At 39.9% G+C, this 7,068-nt stretch overlaps 1 long non-coding RNA gene across 2 annotated transcripts in view; it reads left to right on the forward strand.

The window, feature by feature from the left end:
• Positions 1–6,788, forward strand: part of LOC139030214 (uncharacterized) — a 30,134-nt gene extending 23,346 nt beyond the window's left edge. Inside the window, exons 3-4 of one of the 2 annotated variants that reach the window (XR_011482500.1) lie at positions 1,835–1,918; positions 4,471–6,788. This is a non-coding gene — a long non-coding RNA (uncharacterized lncRNA). Of the gene's footprint in view, positions 1–1,834; positions 2,008–4,470 lie in introns of those variants that run through there. The other variant, XR_011482499.1, reaches the window with a different exon arrangement.
• Positions 6,789–7,068: the final 280 nt, after the last annotated feature.

Consider the following 7,068-nt stretch of genomic DNA (forward strand, 5'->3'; position numbering starts at 1 on the left):
AGGGGAAACTGGCAGCATGTAAGAAGGCCAAGTATCCTGAGACTGCCTTGCTAGGAATCCCACACGTAGACACTCTGATCGACAGCCCAGCTGAGCTTGCAGCTGACAGCCAGCATCAACGCTAACTATATGCGTGAGCCATCTTGGACATCTAGCCCAGGCTGACATGTTACTGAAACTGCATGAGTAACTTCAAGCGAGAACTGCTTAGCAGAGCATTTTTCAAGTTTCTAATGCACAGAATCATGAGTAAAATAAAACTGTTGGTTTAAGCCACTAAATGTTGGGCTAGTTTTCCATCCAACACTAGTAACAAAAATGAATTTTGGTACCTGGAAATGAGCCGCTGCTATCATAAAAACCTAAAACATGTGGCCTTGACACTGAGAACGGTGTAAGGGCTGGGAAGGGCTGTGAGAAGTATGTCAGTGAGAGCTTGAAAGAATGTAAGGAAAATGTTATAAGGAACTAAAGGAAAGGAGACTGTTGTTATTTAGTGGTAGAAAGTTTAGTAAAACCATCACCTGCAGTGATGTGGAAAGTAGAAAATGCACTCAATGAACTTTATGCTTCAGGTAAGAAAACTTCCAGGCAGAGTGTTTAAGATGCCGCCTGGCTTCTTTGGAGCTGCCTTTAATAAAATGAGAGCAGAATGATATAAACAGATAAACTGAAAAACCAGCTATACAGTTTTCAAGTGGAATTTGGAGGAAATACAAATGGCAAAAGAGAATATTTTTATCCAGCAGAGCATTGAAAGTAAAAGCAAGCCCAGAAAAAAGATTTTCAGGAAAACGTAGTCACAGGGTAAAAATGAATTCAGAGGGGGTGAGTTTAAAACACTCTTTTAAATTTCAGAAAGATCCAAGGTGGTATCTCAAAAATATCATCAACCAGATGAAAAAATTGTCTAAGGACCTTAAAGCCACACTTTGTAAACCATACCTGTTAAATGATAGGACTTCTAGACTCTCAAGGATGTTGCCATTAGCAGCGTTACAGAGAGTTGAAGGGAGAGAAGGGTCTACCTCAAAGGCCTTTTGTGAATTTTATCTAATGAAGGAAACAATAATGTTTCATAAAGACCCACAAAAGTTTCAAGAGAATTTTACTTGCAGAAGCAATTACACCTTGAACTGAAAAAGACAGCACCAACATGAAATGGGAAAAAAAGGCCTTTGGAACTCCAGCCCTTCTGTGAGAAAGAAGTAGAATGAGAAAGCTACCAGGTATAAATAGACTGTTTATTATAGAAAAGGAAGGACTATGCAAAGTCACCTATAGGGTCAATGAAATCCGTATCAAAATTCCAAAGACATTTTTCACATAACAGAAAAAATAATCTGAAAATTTGTAAGGACTCACAAAAGACCCCAAATAGCCAAAGCACTCCTGAGAAAGAAAAGCAGCTGGCAGTCTCACACCTCCTGATTTCAAACTATACTAAAAAGACAGTAGTCAAAACAGTACGATACTGACATAAAGGTAGACACATAGACCAATGGAACAAAATAGAGAGCCCAGAAATAACGCCTTGCATATATGGTCAACTAACACTTGACCAGGAGTCAACAATACTCAATAGGGAAAGGATAGTCTTTTTAATAAATAATGGTGTGAAAACTGGATAACTACATACAGGAAGTAAATGAAATTGAACCCCTATCTTATACCACTCACAAAAATTAAATCAAAATGGATTAAAGACTTAAACATAAGACCTGAAACCATATAACATCTAGGAAAAAAGCTAATGAAAAGGAAAAAAGCTAATATCCAAAGGGAATGAAAATAAGATATCAAATAAATAACTGCATTTCTGTGTTTATTGCAGCACTTTATTCACAATAACCAAGATATGGAAGCAGCCTAAGTGTTCATCCACAGATGAATGAAAGAAGAATGGATATATCAAGTGGTGTGTATCTATATATACACACAATGGAATATTATTCAGCTGTAGAAAAGAAGGAAATACTGCTATTTCTGACAACCTAGATGGACCCTGAGAGCTGCCGGAGCCTGCCGGCAAGCGAACTGGTCGAGAACGCAATTACCAGAGTACCTGAGAAATAAAAGACTTAGAAAGACTTAGACAGACTTAGAAAAATGGGGTTGAGAGGGACAGAGTCAGCTTGCGTCCGACTCTGCCAACTTTATTGAAGAATACCACACCTATATATATATGCTAACAGGAGTTACTAATAGATCAAAGGTTTGCATATGTGCAGAGCTACAGGCACAGGTGTTTTAAATTCCTCCACTTAAGGACAGTAAAGCATCACCTTAGCACCCAACTGAAATCAATAGAACATTAACTAGATAGAAAACAGGCTTCAATCATGACGAGTTTATCAGCAACAGGTGAAAGATCGCTACAGCAATTTCCTTGAGGGAGGTGAGAAAGGCCAACCTGTGCTTTAATAAATCAGGGGTGGCGGGACAGAGAGGGACCTCTTGATCTCTCTCAGAGCCAAGAAGGAGCCTGAGCAGTCAGGCTGGCTCCCCGCAGAGAGCCAGACACTGAGATAAGTCAGACAGATAAATGCAAATATTATATGATCTCACTTATATGTGGAATCTAGAAAACCAGACTCCTAGGAACAGAGAGTAGAGTGGTGTGGGAGAAATTGGGAAGATGTTGGTCAAAAGGTACAAACTTGCAGTTGGAAGATGGATTCTGGGGATCTAATCACTGCAGCATGATATAGTTAACAACACTGTATTATACAGTTAAAAGTGGCTAAAAGAGTAGATCTTAAATGTTCTCACTACAAAAAGAAACAGTAATTATATAACATGATGGATGTGTTAGTTAAGGCTACAGTGGTAATCATATTGCAATATATGAATATCAGATCAACACATTGCATACCTTAAACTGACACAATGTTACATGTAATTACATCTCAGTAAAAATTAAAAAAATTTTTAAATTACTACAGCTGCTTCCCAGTTCTTTTTCTCAAATACAGATAATAAAAATAACCACCTTTCTCATTTTCCTTCATTTGGATTATTTCCTTAGAATAAATTTTCAAAAGGAAAATAACCAAGTGAAAGCGTATGAACATTTCCATAATGTCTAATTCACAGTGCCAAATTACTTTCCTAAAAGATAGTACCAATTTTCCACCAAAACCTTATGGGTATAGCAGTTTAACTGCAACTTTACCAGCTTTTGGGTATCATAATTTTAGGTATATTTAAAAGCATCACAGACCCAAAGCTGTTCTTGTGTATCTATTGTAAAATTCCAACACCCTAATCCTAGAAAACAATCCATACTAGTTGCAGCCACAGATTTCCCTCAGCTCAATCTACCCCAGTTCTTTATTTCCTGGTTGATGTTTTCCTTTTTATCCAAACAAAATTATTCTATTGTATTTTGAGCCTCTTTCTGGAAGGCTGGCCAAAAAGAAGGGCTATATTTTCCCCTCTGCATTGCTTACACGCCTCTCAAAAATAGCCCTGAATTAGGACTTCCCTGGTGGTCTGGTGGCTAAGACTCCATGCTCCTAACACGGGAGACCCAGGGAACTAGATCCCACATGCCACAACTTAGAGTTCGCAGGCTGCAGCTAAAGATCCCATGTCCCACAACTAAGACCTGGGCAGCCAAATAAAATAAATAAAAATAAATATTAAAAAATAGCCCTGAATTATACTGACTTTCTGGGCTTCTTTGGTGGCTTAGTTGGTAAAGTATCCACCTGCAAGGAGGGAGACCTGGGTTCAATCCCTGGGTTGGGAAGATCCCCTGGAGAAGGGAACGGCTACCCACTCCAGTAGTCTTGCTTGGAGAATTTCATGGACTGTATAGTCCATCACAAAGAGTCGGACACGACTGAGCGACTTTCAGTCTGGTCTCCCTGGATCCTGCTATCATTACCATTTACTGAGAGTTTACTGTGAAGCATATACATGTTGAACTGTTATTTTATTCTTTTCCTTGCAAGGTACACTTTATTCCTCCTTTTCAGATAAGGACTAACAATCGGAGTCATTAGGTAACTTGTCCGGATCACAATTTGTAAGTGATAGAGACAGAATTTGAACCCATGCTTTAGGCCACTACATTTCACTGCCAATCTGTTGACTGTTGCCTTCCCACTCACCCAGACTTTCTTGGAAGGAAGGAAGAAGGCAGTGGAAAATACCCATTTGCTCCTTTCAAAATTGTCTTCTTCCTCCAAATACTGTCCTGATCCCTGTTTTTGAACCATCCCAATTCAAAAGTCAACATCTAGGTTTTAACCGTGTCTGTTTCACCACATGACAATGACATTAAGGTTCACCTTGATGCACATTTTGTTTAGAAATGTTGGAGAGAAAGTAAAAGTGAAGGTGCCTATGTAAATATATGAATGTCTTTTCTGAAAAATTTTTTCAAAGAGTCAGAAAATTTTACACTTCTTAAACAAATTGGGAAGAAAAAAAAGTATTTTAAGTTATTCTGCTTTTTTGCAGTCCTTTCTGTTTCTTCTCCTTCCTTTCGATGAGCTGGGGGATGAATTATTGAAGCCAAAGAACGAGATTCCTGAGATTGGAGAGTGAGCTGTAAACATGACTTGGCTTGTCTGGAATTCGAGCTCCACGAAGGCGAGGTCTATGCCTCTTCGTCGCTATGTCCCCGCACCTTTACCAGCAGCTGAGACCCAGCAGGCACTCATATCTGTGAAATGAATGAATGAGCCACATGGCTTCCTGCCCAAGAGTCCTCTAACTCTTTACAGCTGAGGTAACTTGTCACATGACTTCAGATTCAGCAGCTGCCGTGGAACCAGTCCTGGGTGCTTGATACTCAAAGCCTTGTCCCTGGACCAGTGCCTGGAAGCTCATCCAGAATCCCAAGCCTCGCCTTCCCAAACTGGATGAATCAGAATCTACATTTTAACAAGACCTCCAAGTGTTTCATACCCACATAAAAATGTCTTAATGACTGTCTAGGCCAGTCTCAGAATGTGGTCTCTGAAGCGGCAGCATCAGCCTCCGCTAAGAGCCTATTAGAACATCTACTGAATCGGAAACTTTGAAGCAATACGTGCTTGTAACCTCCAGGAGGTTCAGATACATTTTAATATTTAGAACCATTGACACATCTTCATCACTCTGCCCTTAATTTCACTCAAACTTTAGATCTTGGCTGTAGTAACCGGAACGTTTTGCTTTTTCCTATAACCAAACCTTTACTTGAACCGCTTGAAAATGGGAAGGCTACTTTCTTTAAAAGCTTTGCATTTCAGCTTTGGATAGCTCTGAAAATTCTTCCTTATCAGTTGTATGTAGTATGACATTTTCTATTCTGTTCCAAACACAATGAATAACTTCATTCTTCTGATCCAGTCCTTAAAGGGTTCAGATATAAAATTCTAAATGTGAGTTTCAGAACACGGGAGCAGATCATGTCAAGACTGTCCAGGCCTGTGGAAACGGCAATTCCCTGCACAAAGATGCTCAGAAGAAGGGAACGTGAGAAAGGTGAAGTCCGGCCGAGTTTCACTGTGATTCATTCACATGCAGGGCTGAGTGTGTCCAGTAGAGGGTCTCTTTCTAATTCACCTGTAAGTGTTGGATGAGCCAGCTGAGGCCCTGAATCTTACTCCTGTGGTGCATGGATGATCATTTAAATATACAGTAGGATGCTTGCATGCTAAGTCGCTTCAGTCGTGTCGGACTCTTTGTGACCCTATGGGCTCTAGCCTAGCCTGCTAGGTCCCTCTGTGCATAGGATTCTCCAGGAAAGAATACTGGAGTGGGTTGCCAAGCCCTCCTCCAGGGGATCTTCCCGACCCAGGGGTCGAACCCACGTCTTCTGTGGCTCCTGCTTCGCAGGCAGATTCTTTACCACTGAGCCACTGCGGAAGCCCATACAGTAGGATACCACAGTGTTAAGATCAGTGCAGCACACGCAGTTTCAACGTTTTCTATGCTGAGCACTTCCACCTTGATTACAGCTGATGGATTTCTCTCCTTTGCTCCTTCTAACTGACAGTTGTAGAACTGTTTGCTCTTCTTCTAATTCCCACTCTTTCCTCCTGATTCACTGTTAGTCTCTCACTTGTCAGCTACTTGATCTCTTCTTTAAGGTTTTATTAGTGTATCTTCTTCCATTTCTCTGAGCTCTTACACATGGCTCTGCAAATTCTTTTAAAACTCAAACATTTTTCAGCCAATATATGCCTAAAGTACATATAGTTTTTTTTTTTATAAATAGAGTTTGTACAGCGAGTTAATTTAAAACAGGAAATATATATGTATGTATATATGTAAGTCATATAGCTATCACCTACCTGCCATTTACCATTGTCAATACTCATAAACTAACATCTCTGGTTTTCACAAAGAAACATTCTTTGACTGAAATTATAAGATGAAAACACATTTCCTAGTGACCCTGGGGAAATTTAAGTATTTCACTTAAAGGGATATGGAATTAAAAAATGTGTCTGTTTGTAGCTTCTGCCCATTGATCCTAGCTGTCACTAGCAACAAAGAGAATGAATGTTATCCTTCCTCCTCATGTCTGCTCTGGAGATCTTTAAAAATAGTTATCATACCTCCTCTTCTCTATTTCACCCTCTTAATTCCTCCTCCATAAACAAAACGCCCTCCGTTCTTCCCATTGTTTATCATGTGGTAGTTTCATTTTGCCATCTTGATTGTTATCCTCTGAACAGGTTCTTTTTAGTCTATAGCACGTGAAATAGATGATGCCAAAATAAGACATAACTTGGAGTGCTCTGAGAAGCATGGAATAAAGAAAGAATAAAGAAAGAAATATCATCTCCCTTGTTTAAGATAATATACCTCTATTAACGTTACTTAATATCACAGATTGCTTACTTAAGCCCCCACATCCTACTGCTGGCCCTCATCAGACAAAATCCTAGATTCTCATGCATGATATTGGTAAGGAGGCCATTGCTACACAATGTTGCTTTGCGTGGTTTTCAGTAGGGCTTCCTCTTACTGTAGCTTCTGGGGCTTTCCAGCCTCCTGCCCTCCAGAAAAGACAGCCAGCAGCCAAGTCTCTCTATGCCACGTTCCTAGGCCCAGTCCCAATTC

The sequence above is a fragment of the Odocoileus virginianus genome, chromosome 21 (assembly GCF_023699985.2).
Source record: "Odocoileus virginianus isolate 20LAN1187 ecotype Illinois chromosome 21, Ovbor_1.2, whole genome shotgun sequence".
In the NCBI taxonomy this organism is placed as follows: Eukaryota; Metazoa; Chordata; class Mammalia; order Artiodactyla; family Cervidae; genus Odocoileus; species Odocoileus virginianus.